The 19165-nt window shown below is 50.7% G+C and overlaps 1 protein-coding gene across 3 annotated transcripts in view; it reads right to left on the bottom strand.

Annotated features, from left to right (window-relative positions):
• The window catches only part of EPB41L1 (erythrocyte membrane protein band 4.1 like 1), a 129268-nt gene that overhangs the window by 95234 nt on the left and 14869 nt on the right, over positions 1 to 19165 (bottom strand). Inside the window, exon 2 of one of the 3 annotated variants that reach the window (XM_086702099.1) lies at positions 15689 to 15739. The exons of the other annotated variants lie outside the window; for them this stretch is intronic. The gene's annotated coding sequence lies outside the window, so the exon portion shown is untranslated. The remainder of the gene's footprint in view (positions 1 to 15688; positions 15740 to 19165) is intronic. 3 annotated transcript variants of the gene reach the window in all.

The raw sequence follows: 19165 nt of genomic DNA, 5'->3' as shown, positions 1-19165 counted from the left end.
GCAAACCAAGCACCAAGAGAAGCAATGGTGCACAGCACCCATGGCCATCCACTCCCATCCCAGCCCAAGGGGAACAGAAGAGGCCTCATGTAGAAGAACCTGGTCAGGATTTTCCTGGTCCATAACCCCTCACTAATTCTACCACCAGTGTTTCCACAGGGACCCACAGTCCACACATGCACACATGCATACACACACACACACACACACACACACACACACACACACACACTCACTCCTTAGGCCCTTTCTCAGCCTCTTTGAGACATGTCCCTTAGAGCCTGTGCCTCCTGGGTACAAGCAGATGCACAAGCATGCCTGAGTCACATACCTGTTCACACATATTCCCCCCCCCCCCCACACACACACACACAACCCATCAGCCTGCTTTCTTCTCCAGAAAGCCCCCTTCCTCCCTCTCTCCACTCACTTCATCACAGACCTCAGGCCAACTTGAGCACAGGAGGGAAGTTCCCCCAGCAATTCATGCCCAACATCACTGTCCCATCCCTATCTACCACCACACTCATAGCAGACAGTGGCCAAGGTGGAGGGAGGCTGGGGCACAGAGCTAAAAGCTAAACCAGGATCTGAAGGCCAATGACCTAAGAAGCCACCTCTGACTCTCTCAATCTAGTGAGCCAACAAGAAGCAGAGCTGAGTCACTACCAGATGTCCCCCAATACTCCCCCATTCTAAGGAAACTGGCGTCCCTTCCTTCAGCCCACAGCCCAAATGTATGGGCCATCCTCCCAGTCAGCCTGTGGTAATGAGCGTGGCCGGGCCAAGACGAGGCCAGTATCAATTAGGCCACCCCCTTTCCTGCCAGTGAGCTCAGCCTCTTTACTTTGCTCCAATTTCGGCTCATCTGAAAAACCCTCATTTGAGGTCTCTGGAGGATCTTAAAAGTGTTATTCAAACATTAGCTCTGACACATGGCCTCCCCCACTCAGACATCACCCGCCCCAGGCAACACTTTTCTCTCCTGCTTTTTGGCACTGCCAGGAACGAACAGCTTCTACAGTCCACCACATGGCACCACAGGTCTTGCCACTTCAAGCCCTCCAATCCAGGCCTGCCCCAGCTCTCTGCCATTTTCCTGGGAGAGATCGGTGAAGGGGATTTGGTGCTTCCTGTATGGCAGACATGTCATTTTCTTCAACCTCTGTAACAACCCCCTGAGGTGGCATTATGATTCCTGTGTCACAGATGCCAAAAATGAGGCTCGGCGGCCCTGCCAAGGTCACCCAGCTGGCACGTGGCTGAGTTAGGCCTGGAACTCAGGATTACTGAGCTCCAGGGCTCTCCCAATGGCTCCACCCACCCCAGCATGCCCTGTTCTGCACACTGCGCAGCCCCACCCCAAGTTGGGGCATCCATCACTGGCTATACTTGACCTGTTACCCTGAGCCTGGGTCCAGGTAGAAGGGATGACATAAGAGGGGCTGCAGGATTTGGGGTTTCTAGGAGAAACTTTAGAGAACACAAATTTCCTAGGGAAAAAAAAATGAAACAAAACAATGCTAAGAGCTGTTCACAACTCCCTATTCTGCCGTGCATTTAACCTGGGCACCTACAAGAGACATGGTCAAAGGCTAGACGGAGTACAGAAGGTCAAAAAGAGCAGGATGTGGGCTGTGTGGTCAGGGAATTCAAAGCTGGAAGGGCCAGAGATTTCAGCCCAATGCCTTTGTTTTTACAGGTGGGAAACTGAGGCCCAAGGAGGGGTAGGGACCCATCCAAGGCCAAGAGTGAGTGTGTGGCTGTGCTAGGATTCAAATGCAGGTCTTCTGACTCTTAGGTTACCTTTCCCAGACCTAAAGAATGAAGGGCCTGGAGCAGATGTTGCCTGGGATAAATGAATGAGTGAATAAACAAGGGGACCCATCACCTCTACAGCTGAGGGGGTGGAGCACAGAAACCTATGTGGTACTTCCATGGGGACCCCAGCCTCCCTCTGGTTTCTCACCCCATGAAAGATGCAGGCAGAAGGAAAGCCCTTCCATTCACCAAAGCTGAAGCTCCACCAGGAGCCAATCACAGCCCTGGAAGAAGGCAGAAACTTTGGTTCCCCTGGCAACGCAGACAAAGGCCTCTCCTCAGCACAGCAATCAGCTGAAGTAGGGATGTAGACTGCCTTCCACCCCAACCAGATAGGGTTCTCCTCTCCTTTCCTCATAAGGAAGGAATGGACCCAATCCTTCTGGTTTTCGTTCCCAACCTCCAGCTACACTATGGGCCTATCTCAGATTGGAAGGAGAGGGTGTGCATGGGCTTCAGAGTTAGGGGCTTAAGGCAGTAGTCAAGTCCTGCACAGTCTGTGAGTACTTTCTGTCACCAGGTGTGTGACCTGAGCTGGGACGGGGGCCTTTGTGAATGTTCATCAGGTCATCACCCCCACACTCCTCTGAGAGGCAGTGCCAGCTGAAGAACCACAGAAGAGCCTGGAGCAGAAGGGCAGGTCCCTTGACCCAGGCCCAGCTCTGGCATTAAATCACAACTGGACCCCAGCAAGTCTCATCTGCTTTCCCATGGGTCTCATTTTCCCCATCTATGAAAGTACAAGATCTAAGACCTAGGGTTCTCTGGAACAATAGCCCCTGTCCACACTCATCAAAAAATAATAGGTAGAGGGGACGAATAGGAGCTTACCTTTTGAAAGGCTTCCTAGCCCCCTGCCAAGAGCCTTGGAATACACGATACATTCCACTAACTGTAATTGCCACTTTCCACACGCTTTGAGGAAAAGGAAGAAAATCACAGGAAAACTGATGGACCCTGGAAAACAGCTTCCAAACAACACCCCCAGCTTCAGCCGCCCACAGGCCCAGCCGCCCCTTCCCTCGCCCAGTCCCTAGCCCCGCAGATAGGAAGTGTGCACAGGCAGGAGATGGGCACAGCTTCCCTGGTGAGCTCTCTCATCACTAGGGGAGAAGTCAATCACTCAGAGATTTCAGAAGGATTTTCTACACGGAGAGTCAGAACCAAAAAAGTAGTTTCTCAGGAAGCTTCTCAATTCCCAGAAAAGTCAAACTACTGACATCAAAACCCACGTGCATTCGCCATGCTTTCAGCTCTGTAATCCCCCAGCCACCCTGTGGAGAAAGCCTGCAGCCATCAGGATGCTGCCGGCTTCCCTCGCCTCCCACACTCCCCATCCCCCACGTCCTGATCTGGTCCCTCTTCACTTCAACATGCCGACCTGCCAGAGTTTAGGCCCCTCACTTCTCACCACCTCCATACCTACAGCCTGCCCATTGGGTTTCCAGGCCTCCAGCCTTGCCCCTCCAACCCATCCTCCCACTGCCAGAAATCAGATCACCTCATTCTCAACCTAACACCCTGCAGTGGCCCTCATCGTCCCCCTGATAACGTTCCAGCTCCTGGCCCAATACACAGGTGCTGAGGAGCTGGGCCTGCCTGGCCTCCACTTTCCTTTCCTGCTGTCCCAAAATGGACAGCAAACTCTGGCCACTCCAGGACACCCTCCCGTTTCATGCCTCTGAACCTTTTCTTTTGCACTTGTGACTGCCACTGCCTCGAACGCCCTTTCTGAAGCCTACACTATAGGATGAAGATAACAGCTCCCCTCACTGAGTGCTGAGTAGGTGCCAGGCCTTTGCAAAGCCCTTTGCATTCCCTACGTTATTGTCATCAAGACCCTATGAGACAGGCACTAAATGCAGCCTGTTTACAGCCTAAGAAACAGAATTAAACACGTGAATGGGCAAGGCAGAAGTCACATGGTTGATAAGGGGAGGAGCCAGGATAGCAATCCAAGCATCTGACCCTGAGGTGGCCTGATCCTTTGCCCCCAAGGGACAGGGCAGTGGCAGGCAATGTGGAATCAAAAGACAGCATGTTCCCAACAGCACTGCCTCTTTATGGGCCTTTAGGAATAGTCTGACTCACATAATGCCTCCAGAGAGGCCCCAGCCCATTCCTGTGTCCCCAAGTGTGTCCCCAACCCGCACTCCCTGCAGCTACACAGCATGAGCTTTGCAAGTGCACACAGTGTCTGAGCTCACATGGCAGAAGTACAGCTCTATAGTTACAATCAGTGGCCCAGCAAGGACTCCAGGCGACGTCTTTCAGGAAGTCTAAACTCTTGCCCTAGCATCAGGAGCTTCCAGAATCCAGTACCTGTTCAGTTCACCTTCTCAACCTTGTCCACTGTATCCCTTGCCCCATACACACATGCTCTAGCCACAACACATTGGTGGGTATTCACCATCCACGTTGGTTCTCACTAAAAGCTGCTATTTATTGAGCACCTATTAAGGGCCATGCCCTAAGCCAGGCACTCAACTAGCACTCTCGTGTCTCTACAACTCATTCATTCATCCAACAAATCCTTCTTGAATACCTGCTATGTGTTATGCAATGCGGAGTCAAGAATGAACATGACATTAAAAATAAAAGACAAATGGTTACAAATTGTGATAAGTGTTATGGGGAGCCAAGAGGCAAAGGCAGAAAGCAGTGCAGTGAGGCAGGGGAAGGAAGTGTCTAAGAAAGCTGAGTTGTAAAGAAGGACCCAAGGCTGCCAAGAGTCAGGAAAAGAGAATTCTAAGAATAGGGAACAGCAGGTGTAGATGACCTATGGTAGGGAAGAATTTGTTAAGCAGAGAGAAGATTCCTACAGCTGGACCAAATGACCAGTGGGGAGCTACATGAGTAGAGGGGGAGACAGGGACCAGCTCATTGAGGGCCCTACAGGCCATGGTAAGGGCAGAGGAAAGACACAGAGTGACAAGATCTGATTTGTGTTTTATGAACATCACTTTGGTTGCCACTTGGAAAGGAAACTTGGGAATACAGATAATGTATGTAATTTATGCAAAGTAACTGGCATCGCGCTGGCTCAATAAATGTTAATTCCCTTTCCTTCTCTCTCTACCCCTATCCAAGGCTGGGAATGTGCTCATTAGCTCCTGTTCCTTCCCCTGATCTACACATTGTCAGAATTTGAATTTTCTGAGGAAAAATGATCTGTATACTCTTAACTGTTAGATGTGGTCCAGCGAGAGGATACAATTTGCCTGGTGTCATACGGTGGGGCTGTGGCAGCAGAAGGCAGAGTGCCTTCCCTCTTTCTCCTGAACTAGACCCTGGGTGGATCTGAAGGTCAGGAGGAAGTGGAGGCAGCAAATGTTGAGGCTTACCCCTGGATTCTTGTTCTCCCCGCTTTATCATGGAGAAGCTCAGAAAGCCTGCTTCTCAGGTAATTCCATGCTCAGGATAAGGGGGAGGGAACTAGAGTAAGCGCCACCTCTAGGCACACTCTTTCTGCTTGACCCAGATAAGGGCAGGCCAGAATATAGACAGAAAACCCTTCTAATGGAGACTGGATACTTGCCAGGATATTAGCTGATCCCCCCACCACCCCCAGGAAACAAGCAAGGGTCGTGACCCTCATTTTCCCATTCAGAACCTAAGGTACTTGGTGTGCTATAACTTGCCCAGGGATGGATGGGGCGCCTGGGTGGCTCAGTCAGTTAAGTGTCCGACTCTTGGTTTTGGCTCAAGTCATGATCTCACAGTTCATGAGTTCAAGCCCCACATCAGGATCTGTGCTTTCAGCGCATGCAGCTCCAAGTGTGGAGCCTGCTTGGGATTCTCTCTCTCTCTCTCTCTCTCTCTCTCTCTGCCCCTTCAGCTTGCTCTCTCTCTCCAGCTTGTGCTCTCTCTCTCTCTCAAAAAGTAAATATAAATAACAATTAAAAAAAAAAAAAACTTGCCCAGGGATGAAGAGAAAATGGCAGAGGTCAGGGGCGCCTGGGTGGCTCAGTTGGTTAAGCTTCTGATTTTGGTCAGGTCATGATCTCGCAGTCCATGACTTCCAGCCCCACATCAGGCTCTATGCTGACAACTCACAGCCTGGAGCCTGCTTCAGATTCTGTGACTCCCTCTCTCTGCCTTCCCTCACTTGTGCTGTCTCTCTCTCTCTCTCAAAAATTAAAATAAACATTTTTTTAAAAACTAAAAAAAAAAAAAAAAAGTCAAAGCTATAACTAGAATCATAGTATGTGGCTGCTTGAGGATTACAGAGCCCAAAGCCCCATCATACAGATGATGACACTGAGGTCCAATAAAGGATTTGCCCATGGTCACATGCTGACTAGGAGTTCCAAGGCTTCTGCTTTCCAGCTCCCCATGCAGCTTCCCTGAGAAAGGTGGGAGAGAGGGCAGAAGGGAGGCTGGAACTGGGGGTGGGGGGGTCAAGGACAGGGCAGCACTGTCTCCTCAGGCCTGCCCCGCCCCGGCTCCCAGCCTTCCCACAGCTCAAGGGTGTGGCAAAACCTGCCAAACCAGTCCCCATGCCTGGGCCAAGCGGCAGAGCCCAGAGCTGCAGGCTGGTGGGTAGGCTGCAGAGACAGGCAGCTGGGGGCAGGGAGGACACAGACAGGCTCCTCCCCAGCCTGCCAGCCAGACCACATGAGCACTGCCCTGGGGCCAGCATGGGTGCTCACAGCTGAACCACTCCATCACCTGGAATCAGGCACAGCCAGGACTCACCAGGTCTCCTGTCCCCATCTGGCACAAGGCCCTGCCCTCTGCTTCCCTTCCTCCTCTGGAAACTCAACATGTCAGCTGTCAGTGCCACTATGGCAAGAGATCCAGGACTTAAATGAGAAACACAGCAGGAGGCAGGGAAATGTGACAGAAATGACACGTAGACACTCCTCCCTTCCCAACCACAGCCACCAGTATGAGGTCCCACCACCCTATGACTTGCTAGGTATACACATGCTGTACCCTTTGTCTTCCCCCAACCACAATGACCAAGGCCCAGGAGGAAACAGTTGAGCACAAGATGCGATAGTTGGGGGAGGGGATCAGTTCTCACACAGCTCGATGACACTCAGTGTAGACCCGGGAAAGCCTGCCCTTTTCAGGTTTCAGTTTCACTAGCCTTTCTGTGGAAGGGCTAGGTCAGCTCCGTAGTTTCAGAAAGTCTCGAAGTTTTGCTCTCACCCCATCTCCACCCCATCTCTCGACACCTCCTGCCCAAAGGAAAGCATAAGAGTTTACAGCCACCAGCATGGACAGCCCCTGCTAGACGGGGCTGGCCTCTGTGTCAGGGGCTGCCTTGCTGGAAACGTGTTCTGTCAGCCCTAGTGCCAGCCTGGGGAAGCTGGGCCCACAGGCCAGTGGGCAAATTCTCGGGTCAGACTATGTGGGAGATGATGATCCTACCAACTTTTTCCCGGTGCCCAGATCCCCATTCAGAAACCATTCCCAAGACCTGAAAGCCCCAGGAGCCAATTGCTGGGCAGGCAGGAACGTTGGCATCAGCCTAGTGAGGCTGTGAGCACAGGACACGTGGGCCAGACAGGTGCTCCACAAACATCAGGGACTATCCTCATATCTCAACCAATCCCCTCCTTTGGTAGACAAGGAGGAGCCCCAGGGAGAGGCAGGAACTGCCCTGAGGTCACTCAGCAAGGCGCTGCAGAGGTGAACAACAGCCCAGGCCTGACCCCGCCCCCAAGCCTCCCAGCACAAGCCACCCCCCACAGCACAGACATTTTTCCAGATTCAAAAGCATGCATCCCACATTCTCATCACCCCTTGGGAACTGCCAGAGACTGGCAAGAAGTCTGCTGTTCGGCACGGATCGTGTGTTTGCCTGCTGTGTTCACCTCTGCCATCCTGGCACGTGAGACAGTGCCTAGCGAATGAATGGCAGAAACTCAGTGAATATTGGTTGACTAAATCAAGACTCACTGGAGGAGTGACTGGAGGCAAAATCCACCTCTAGGCCCAAGTCACTGGGGTGGGGGCTGGGGGAGCAGGAAACGGCAGAGAGAAAATACGCATCTGGCTTTTCGGGGCTCAGGACGCATACAGGCTGTATGGAAACGGCAGGGGCACCATTGGCACAGAGCTCTAGAAATCCTGGGCGCAGCGGTGTGAAACAGCTTGCACCCAATCACACCAAATGTACTTCAAGACCTGTGTGTGTGTGTTTCTGTGACTTGACGAGGCCACTGAACCAGTCACTCTGTCATTTATTCAGTTACTCACGTACTCTCCAAAAGTTATGGAGTGACAATCAGGGTGAGTAACAATCATCCACTGCCCTGTCCCTGCTGCCAAAGCCAGAGGCTGATCCCCGCTGCACCTCTGGCCTGGAGCGGAGCTTCCTGAAGACCCAGGCTGAAATCGTGGCAAGTCACTTGCCTCCCCTAAGACCCATAGCTGCGTTTGTAAAGTGGAGACGGTGACTGCCTTCCTGCCTCTGTTAAAGAGTGCTCTAAAGATGGCATATAGTCATGGAGGTGAACACGCTTTGCAAACTGTAAAGTGCCAAAAAAGATAGAAGAGGTTATTGATAACAGTAACACTGCCATCCCTAGCCTAGCTGGCCCCACAGAGCCCCAGTCTCTAAATATCAATTACCATCACCGCTATAGTCATCAACAACACAGTAACACCCATCAGCACTGGAGTGCTCGACTGTGTGCCAGGCACAGTGCTACCCACATGGCCTGCATTCTCTCATTTGGGCTCCATTACCTCCTAAGTAAGCGCTATTGCCGTCTCCATTGTATAGGTGGTAAAACTAAGGCATAGAGAAGTGAATCATCTCACTCAAATTCACACAGGAGGGAGCAGAGCAGGGGTATATCCTCAAGTGTGTCTGGGTCTGGAGCTCGAGCCCTTCTCAGTTTCATCTGGCTGCCTATGTGGGAGCATGTCACCTTGTTAAAGCGACTCCCCATCTGCCAAAGCCTGTGATGGCCCTGAAGTGATGTGGTCACCTCACTGACCTTTGTAGTACTAAGCCTGAGGTGGATAGGACTGGCTAATTTCATCATCCTTGTTTGACAAATGAGGCAGCTGAGCCCCCAGGAAAACTCTGCAACCACTGACTCAACTCCTTGATCACAAAATAACAGGACACAAAGGACTGGAGAGAGTAGATCCAGATGGGGAAACTGAGGCCCAGAGAGGGAAAGGGACCTTCCCAGGTCATTTGTTCAGACCTTTCCTGAGACCTTCTCAGGAACGCACATATGAAGAAGGCAGTGTCTGCTATTCTAGTTTTTTTTTTTTTTTAATTTGTTAACGCTTATTTATTTTTGAGAGACAGAGAGAGACAGAGTGTGAACAGGGGAGGGGCAGAGAGAGAGGGAGACACAGAATCCCAAGCAGGTTCCAGGCTCCGAGCTGCTAGCACAGAGCCCAACGCAGGGCTCAAATTCACACACCACGAGATCATGACCTGAACTGAAGTTGGACCAAATGAGCCACCCAGGCGCCCCTGCTCTTCTAGTTTTATAATGCTGCCCCTACTCCGATGCTAGCTCCCACTGTGTGCATCCAGGGCTGGCCACAACTGGCGACTGATGCCAATTACTTTCCTAGTCTGAGTCTTGGCCTCCCCAAGCAGGAAAGGAGAAACTAACGAGCAACAAGTTCTGGAGGCCATCACCATTTCTGTAAGGCCCAGGAGGCCAGTCTCAGAGCCTTTACTCTCTGCTGTCCCCAACTCCTGGGAGGTCTAGAGGTAAAGAACATGCTAGCACTATATTCACAGAGTTGTGCAACTATCACCACTACCCAAGTCCAGAATCCCAGTTATCCTTACCAAATACTGAGCTGAAGCTCAGTTCCTTAGGAACCCAGGGCTCTCCCTGCTTTGGGCCAGATTTCACTTTTCTAGGAAAGCCCAGAGTGCCCCTAACAAAAATTTCTCTGGGGCAGAAATGGAGCAATATGTAAACATTCAGTGGACACTGTGTTCCACTTAGTGAAACAAAGGTGTGGATTTTCTGGGAAAGGGGTATAAAACATCCACCCAGTGCAAGCCTGCCCCTCACCCCCATCTTGCCACTCTAGCTGTCCTGAATGCAACCATTATGCTGACCCTGGCCTCAGTTTCCCCATCCACTTCCTGGGCAACAGGCTGAAACACATGTTTCCAATGTCCCACAGAGGGGTCCTCCCCAACAAATGGTTAATCTCATCCACCTTATGGGAAGAAAAAGTCCAGCCTGTTAGGTCAGTCAAGACTGGCCAGAGCAGGAGGTTGAGACTGGCTGGGGAACTCTCAGATTCAGAACTGGTGACACTTCATTCCATAGGCCTTAGGAAGCTTGGGAAGGTTTGAACTGGGGACATAACCCCCACATACCTGGCTGAATCAAAGAGGGAGTCTCAGTGGCTGTCCATATAGCCATCAGCACTGGGCAATGAAGAATCAGGCTTCCTGGACATTGGCTTCTCTCTTCTACCACTGCTCTGCTACTCATTAGCTATGTGGGCTTGGAGAAGTCACTTATCTTCTCTGAGCCTCCATTAACCCACCCACAAAAGGGGAATAATTATACCTTCCCTGCTTTACCTCTCAGGATTATGGTGAAAATCCGATGGGATGATAAATAGAAAAGCGCTTCGCAGGAAAAATACAAGGGGCTTTGATTCTAGTCCAGGTGTGAGCCAGATGATAGGGGCCATGGGGATAAAACACGCTCCAGTGAAAGAACTCCTCTGCCCTTCCGTACCTCTTTTCCTGCTATAGAAATGCTGGAATCCCTCCAAGAAGGGTTGGAAAAATCCAGAGATCTCAGAGAAAACAGGGGTCACAGAAGGAATGCTGGACATCTGGGCCCTGTCTGGATGACATTCGCTAAGCCTGCCCACCCCCCCACCAGAGACAGCCCACTCCAGCTCTCAGACAGGCAGCAAGCCATGGGGGAATGATCTGTACCCACGTGGGGGAGAGTCTGAGGAGCAGCCAGGGGAACCAGAGTCAGCATTTCAGAGCCCTGCTATGGGAGGAGGAGTGGGTAGGCAAGAGGAAGGAGGGGGAGGGGCGGGGGGAGGGGGCATTCTCCTTGTTGAGTGACCCACGCTTTCATCCCTCCTGCAAGAGATAATGACACAGGCACCTTCTTGTGACAACTGCACCTACGTAATTTTCCTTCTCTGAGCCTCAGCTTCCTCATCTGTAAAATGGGTTGATAAAGCCTCTGATACACTGAGTCCAGTTCAATAAATACGACTGCCATCCTTCCATCCTTTGAAACCAAGGAGGTTCCCAGGGCTAACATTACACTCTTCCCCCAATTTGGAGTTGTCTGAAGAAAAATCTGAAGGCACTTCCAGGACAGAGCCCTGGCTCTGAGGGCACTGTCCATCTTCTGACAAAGTGCATGAGATTAGCTGTGCGAGGAGGGCAGGGGAAGTGAGGAAGAGAAGGGGGCCTCTCCGCGGCTTAGAGGTACATGCTTCAGCCTGCTTCCTGGGGAGGGGATGGGAAACCCCACCACTTGCCAAAGCTGTTAGAAACCATCCTGCTTCTGTGAGCTTTGTGTTGTTTGGAGGAAATGCTGACTCCTGGGGGGCGGGAGGGGGGTGGGGGGAGAGGGGGTGGACCACAAGGGGGCGTTTTTCCCACCATTCACCACTGGGAGGAAGCGAATAAAGGACTGACCCTTGTTGGCACCCACCATCCACCTGGGGCCTGCCCTCCTTATATCTGGGAGAAAAGGTGAAGGAACAGGGCACCTGTGTGCAGCTGGAGGCAATCAAACCTCTTCACACGACTGAAGAGAAGAATATGGAAGGAGGGGCTCCCTCTGAGAAGCCTGAGAGACAGCTGGCCACCCTCCTCCCTCCACTCATTAATTCTGGCCAAACTGAACTGCTCCGGCGTTTCCCCTCCATGCCTCTCCCCAGGCAGCTCCCTCCTCCTGGAGAGCCTTCCCCTCCAAATCCAGCCCCTTTGAGGAGCCCAGACAAAAATGTCCCCTCCTCCAGGAAGCACATTTTGACTGCTGTGCCCTTGCTGTTCCCCTTTCCCTGAGTTCTCTCCTCTGAGCCTCAGTTGTACTGTTCCTATCCCTCTCCCATGGCAATGTGCACCATGGACTGTGTCACAGCCACACCTACACACATTTATTTCCCCTCTGGGGGACAGATGACTGTAGTGGTCCCTAGCACAGCCTTCGGAGCTAGGCAGACTTGAACTCAAGCACCAGCTCTATCATTTATGAGCCATCTGATCATAGGAAAGTCGCTTACCTCTCCGAGCCTCAGTTTCCTCTGGAAAATGGGTGCAATAACAGTACCTACACCATAAGGTTGTTGTTGCAATTACGTGAGATAATGCACACTAAGTATTCAGCACAGAGCCTGGCACAAGGCAAGAACTTGGTTAATGAGACTTATTTGTTACGGTGACCTTTTAGGAGCTTCATAGATGATTCTTCTTTCCATCTGCCACAGAGCCACACATTGGATGGATGGGTTTATATAGAGGCAAGTCTGCATGCAACACAAGGAAGCCCTTTCCCACAGGCAGAGCAGTGTAACCTGGGGAGGGGCTGCCTCTACACATCACGAGCTCTGTGTCATGGAGCAGCAGACATAGGACGGCCAGCCACTTGAACTACCAATGAGAGGCAACAGATGTGGTAATGGAGATGGGCTCTGAAGCCAGACTCCTGGCCTCCTCCTACTCAATGTGTGACCTTCACTAACTGTGCCTCAGTTCCCCATCTATAAAATGGGGATAGTAACAGTACCTACCCAAAAGACTATTGTGAGGATTAAATGAAATAATACTGGGGCATCTGGGTGGTTCAGTGAGTTAAGCGTCTGACTTCAGCTCAGGTCATGAACTTGCGGTCTGTGAGTTCAAGCCCCTCATCAGGCTCTGTGCTGACAGCTTGGAGCCTGAAGCCTGCTTGGGATTCTGTGTCTCCCTCTGTCTGCCCCTCCCTTGCTCATGCTCTGTCTCCCTCAAATAAATAAACATTAAAAATTTTTTTAAAAAAAGAAATAATACCCATAAAGCAATAAAACATGCTCAGCACAGGGAGAAAAATTCAACAAACATTACCTATTATTATCATTATTGGTATTTGTATTATTATCACTGAAGAGAAGAGTTAGAACCCCTTGCAGGCCTACAAACTGTTTGCTCTCCTATAACCCGGGACTCCACTAACATCCTACAGCACTCTCACAGCTCTGTCTGTCCTGCAGGCTTGACTCCCCTTCTAGTTACGGCCCTGCTTCTCCATTAGCTACATGGGTAGCCATATGACAAAGGCCTGGGCACTGAGAATGTCCCTATCCCCCCACAACAAGGACTGACCCAGTCAGAGTCCTTCCCTTGGATCAATATATAGATCCTAGAAGAAAAATAGTTCTTTTTTTCTGTTTGGGTTGCAAAGCTGGGGTAGTGGACGGATAGTTCCTAATGAGGGCAAAGAGGAGTGATAGCAGTGATAGGATACAGATGGAGAGTCCACTCGATTCCTCATCTTTCAATTCCATGGACAACCCCAGGATCCATTAAAGTCCTTCTCTGGTTCAAACCACTTTGAGTTTTTGTCATTTTATTTATGAAAAAGCCATGCCCAATTATACAGGCCATAACCTAGATAAGGTCTATGCTGGCCATGGGCAGGGCAAGGCATAAGGCAATACTGCAACTGTTCCTGTGCGTCCTGGCACAATCTCTATCATTTGGGCTGCAAGGGACGGTCTACAAAGCTTGTTCTCAAGAATCATCCTGACCCAGGGGTCTTTAGACATTGCTTCCTAGAGCCTTAGGAATCTGCAAAGGGAAACTGCACCTTCCCAAACACCCAGGGAACAAAGGGCAGTAAGGAGGGCAGCAAGATTCTGGATAAACTGCTGCCAAGCCAACCTCAGCAGTTCTGCTACAAAAGCTTACATACTGGGATTCTGCTGCCCCAAAAGGTTTGAAATACCCTCTTCTGATTCCCAGAAGAGCATTAATAAGTAGCCAGGGCGGATGTGTCCATCCGCATTCTAACAGAAGAGAAAACTGAGGCCCAGTTCCAGATTGCAGGCCAAATGATTTCCACTGCATCAGACTCCCTGTGAAAATCTATCATTTCTCACATTTCCTGTCTCCTCCAGTAAACTGATGACGGTTAATACCTAGAGTGTCATCTTTCTTGGCTCTAACCCCTACAGGGTTGCCTGCTTCTGAGTCTGGCTCCTCAGAGGGCTTACAGGAAGCTCAAGGAACTTGTAGAATAAATGTATGAACCAACTGCTATCTCCTCTTACCAAGCCCACACCTCCCGCGACACACATACCTTAGTTCCCCCTCTCCCTACCCATTTGCCCAAATGTCCAGGAAAGACCAGCAGGCCCCCTCCTGGGAACTCCTAATCCACCTCCTCTGTCCTGGCTGTGCTGTGACTGTGGACAGAGGATTCCTTGTTCCCAGTGCTTCCTGCCCAGAAATCTCCGTGGGGCCCATGTGCTGGCAGGAAAGAGCCAAATCACTCCTTTTAGCTAGAGCTAAAGCCACCCCTCACCCCCGCCACCCCCCAGAGCAACATGCTCCCAGCTCTGCCTGGCATTTATTCTACCTGCCTCAGCTGGCTCAGTCCCACCTTGTCCCCATAGCCCTTGCTCCCTAGACACACACAAACACACACACACACACACACACACACACACACACACACACACACAAATGCGCTCATGTGGAGAGTCCCCTAGGGGTACAGAAGTGCCTCCAATCTAGTCGAAAACAAAAACCAGACGATTCTGGAATGACAACATCACAGAGCTGGCAGATGTGCCTTACTAATAACCCACAATGATATTTGCATATTACTTCACAATTTCCCAGTCAGTATAACTTCATTGGCTCAGATCCCTCTCTATGCCCTCACCCTGCCAGAGCCACAGAACCTCTGAGCTGGAAAGGGGTTTCGACACACCCCATGCCAGCGGTTTGCAAAGCATCTCATGCAGCGCCAAGGAAGGGTTCCCTGTCATTATCTGGAGGCTGCTGGGGGCTGAGGAATCAGCCAATTAGAGTCCCCCACACCTACCCCCACTTCAACCACGCCACAACCCCTCTGGCTATTTTGCACATTGAGAGTCTTTGGGGTTCATTTGAAAAAGGATGTTCCTACTGGACAGTTTGAAAACAACTCATTTGTTGTTTTCCTCCACTCCATGTCCTGACAGTATATATATGATCCTGAGGCCAACACAAAGAAAGGTAGCTGCCCACCGTCACTCAGTAGTCAGTGGCATAACCAGAATGAAAACAACCTGTCCTGAATCTAGTGTACACCTGGGAGTGGTTATGCAAAAGAAAGCAAGGGCTGCAGGGTCAGGAGATCCAACTTCCAGGTCCAAGGCCATCCATCACGGATATAGGCAAATAGGCACTATAGGCAAAGCACACTGTCGAACACAGAGGTGTTTGATGAGTATGCATTTTAGTCCCTACCTCAAAATAAGCCAAAACCAGAGGACCTTCAGCACCACCCCACTTTTTTTTTTTTTTTTTAAATTTTTTTTTTTCAACGTTTATTTATTTCTGGGACAGAGAGAGACAGAGCATGAACGGGCGAGGGGCAGAGAGAGAGGGAGACACAGAATCAGAAACAGGCTCCAGGCTCTGAGCCATTAGCCCAGAGCCTGACGCGGGGCTCGAACTCACGGACCGCGAGATCGTGACCTGGCTGAAGTCGGACGCTCAACCGACTGCGCCACCCAGGCGCCCCACCACCCCACTTTTTAAATCCACCAAAAATCTGTGGCCGAGACAAACCTTCATGACAACCCAGCAGTTAAACATATCAAAATAGAGAGCTTGAGGGCCTGGAAGTCCAATATGTCCAACCTAAATGCAAGAAGGAGAATTAGGCTGTGCCTTTGTAACACTCACCCCTCCTCCGTCCACACCAGCTCCCCCAGGGGAAGGATGTCAGTCAGGCACCTGGAAGGAGGAAACAGCGTTAGCTCCTCCGAAATCAAACGAAGTTCATAGACCCAGCAAGGAGCTGGAAACTGAGAGGCTGTCATTTAGCTCTCTGAGGAACCTTAGGGAAGTTGCTGAACCTGTTAAACAGAAAGGCCTGTGTGACTACACAGCAGAGCTAAAGGGAAAGTAACACTTTTGAAGTGGAAGCGGCCAGCAGGGGCCAGTCCATGAAGGGCCTCCGAGGCTGAGGTAAAGAGTTCAGTCTTAATTGTAACAGCAGTGGGAAATCACTGATTCATAGGGTAGAGAACAGACTGGAAACAGGCAAGAGCAGCTCTCAGTGTACGCATTAGGGGTTCTTGTGGTTGTCCAGGGAGCTTATGACAAGGGCCCAGACTGGGGTGGTCACAGTAGAGATAGAAACAAGTAGATGGATTCAAGAGATCCTTAAGAGGTGCTACCCAGGGGTGTCCGGGTAGCTCAGTCAGTTGAGCATCCAACTGCGGCCCAAGTCATGATCTCGCAGTTCATGAGTTCTAGCCCCACATCAGGCTCTGTGCTGAGAGCTCAGAACCTAGAGCCTGCTTCAGATTCTGTGTCTCCCTCTCTCCCTCTGCCCTTTGCCCGCTGTGTGCTCTCTCTCTCTCTCTCTCTCTCTCTCAAAAATAAATAAACATTAAACAATTTTTAAAAAGGGGAGCCTTGGGGCGCCTGGGTGGCTCAGTCGGTTAAGCGGCCGACTTCGGCTCAGGTCATGATCTTGTGGTCCGTGAGTTCGAGCCCCGCGTCAGGCTCTGTGCTGACAGTTCGGAGCCTGGAACCTGTTTCAGATTCTGTGTCTCCCTCTCTCTCTGACCCTCCTGCATTCATGCTCTGTCTCTCTCTGTCTCAAAAATAAATAAATGTTAAAAAAAATGTTTAAATAAAAAAAATAATAAAAAATAAAAAATAAAAAAAATAAAAAGGGGAGCCTGGGTGGCTCAGTCGGTTAAGTATCCGACTTCCGCTCAGGTCATGATCTCATGATTTGGGAGTTTGAGCCCCACGTCAGGCTCTGTGCTGACAGCTGGGAGCCTAAAGCCTGCTTTGGATTCTGTATCTCCCCCTCTCTCTGCCCCTCCCCAACCCGTGCTCTGTCTCTCAAAAATATATAAACATTGAAAAAGTTTTTTAATTAAAAAATAGTAAAAGAGATGGTACCCAAAGAATTTGGTGATGGACTGGACATGGGAGATAAGGGAGAGCAAAGGCCTGCCTACCCCTCAGACACTTCCTTCTATGTCAGTCCTGATGGTCTCCAGCACCCAGGAAAAAAACATAACCATTGCTCTCTCAACCTGGCCTCTCCTTGCCTCAGTCTCCTCAGCTGTAAAATAAATATGGTTTGACTCAATGGTCCCTACATTCCTTTTAGCATTAATATTCTGTTCTGGTCTAATTTGCTCACAGACTATTTAAGGCTCAACTGCAGACCCAGCCTCATACCCAATGGGGCAGGAATATTGGAGGGACTGGATTCAAAACAGTAAATCTCCAGGTGGGATGAGATAGCTCCACTTCACACAGAACACGAAAATCAGGTGACTAGGAAGGTTGAGGGTGGACCAACAGGAACAAAAGCTGTGAGCCCTACTGTCTGCTCTCTGATCCAGCTCTGGAGGCCAGCATGGGGCTCAGGACACCATTCACTCCAGGTGTGACATCAGTCTCCCAGCAGCGGACAACCCGCTTTCCTACTCACTGGGGTGAACTACAGGAGGCCAGGTAGCAAGGGTGCCTGGGGAAAAGTGCGGTACAGTGGGTAGAAGCTCGGGGCTCTGCAGTCACACAGACCTGGTTTGAACTCCAGCTCCACCTCTAGTTCTGAGGCCTGGGGCCAGTCGCTTCACTTCTCTGAGTCTTGGTTTCCTCATTCGGGAAACAAGATAGTGTCTGCTTCCAGGGCTAACAGGAGGGTTCAGTGAGATGTTGTGTGAAAAGCTCAGCACAGTGCCGTATCACAAGGATCACGGAGGTAGCAGCCTCCACTTACAGATGTGGAAGCTGAGACCCAGAAAGGTGGAATGATTCACTGAAGACCCTACAGTGAACCAGTGCAGGGGTGAGACCCAGAGCCCGCATTCTTAACCACTGGGTCGTGTGTGCACCATTTTGATTCCTCCTTCTCAGATGAGAAGGTTGAGACTAAAACATTACAAGTGACTTGACCAAGGCCACAGAGAAAATTAACAGTAGAAGAGGTATTTGAACTCAGGCCTCCTTGATGAAAAAGCCCATGTCCTTCCCTGTGGATATCTAGAGAGTAGATGTGTATAGAGAAGCTTCAGATTTCAGAGCCCTTTAAACCTGGAACAGGGACAAATGCAAATCTGGGCAGAAGGAGGGGGATGGGGGTGGGGAAGCTACCTTGAGAGGAAACCAGAAGGAGCTGGTAAAACAAAAGCCTCTTTCTCAGAAGCCTTCTCTGGGGACTGGGCAAGGAGAGGAGGGGGCTGACAAGCAGGGCCATCATCCTGCCAAGGCTGAGCTGAGGGCTGGATCTAAACAAACAGAAACAGATCCAGCTTGGCTACCAACCTGCTGTGTGATCCTAGGCAGGTCACACACACATCTACGCACACTCAGTTCTCTGTTCCTTCAACTCAAAATGAGGTGGTTGTACTGAATGGCATGGAGATCCCCACTTATAAGAGACTAATAATAACCATTCCTCATAAGCTCCAGACTCCAGATCAGTCCCTGCTCCTAAACCCCAAAAGGTGGCCTCTTAACGCTGGCTCCACTACTAGCACAATAGGGTTGAGAAGTCCTGCATTTGGGCTCTGGCCAGTTAGCCAGGTCATTTCCCTTCAACTGGCTTCGGCATCCTCATCTGTAAAATGAGCATATATTGGGGTGTCTCGGTGTCCCAGTCGGTTAAGCATCTGACTCTTGATTTCGGCTTAGGTCATGGTCTCACAGTTCATGAGATTGAGCCCCACATCCCACTGACAGCACGGAGCCTGCTTGGAATTCTCTCTCCCCTTCTCTCTGCCCCTCCCCTGCTTGCTCTCTCTCTCTCTCTCAAAATAAATAAATAAACATTTAAAATGAACATAGGGGGCACCTGGGTGGCTCAGTTGGTTAAACGTCTGACTTTGACTCAGGTCACGACCTCACGGTTTGTGAGTTCGAGCCCCACTTGGAGCTCTGTGCTGATAGCTCAGATCCTGAAGACTGCTTTGGATTCTGTGTCTCCCTCTCTCTTTGCTCCTTCCCCTGCTTATTCTCACTCGTTTGCGCGCTCTCTCTCTCTCTCAAAAATAAATAAACATTAAAAAAAATTTTTTAGGGGCGCCTGGGTGGCGCAGTCGGTTGAGCGTCCGACTTCAGCCAGGTCACGATCTCGCAGTCCGTGAGTTCGAGCCCCGCGTCGGGCTCTGGGCTGATGGCTCAGAGCCT

Source organism: Puma concolor, chromosome A3 (assembly GCF_028749965.1).
Source record: "Puma concolor isolate L17-30 chromosome A3, mPumCon1.1.hap2, whole genome shotgun sequence".
NCBI classification, from domain to species: domain Eukaryota; kingdom Metazoa; phylum Chordata; class Mammalia; order Carnivora; family Felidae; genus Puma; species Puma concolor.
The sequence above is the reverse complement of the archived record's forward strand: the minus strand, read 5'-3'. Positions and strand labels throughout refer to the sequence as shown.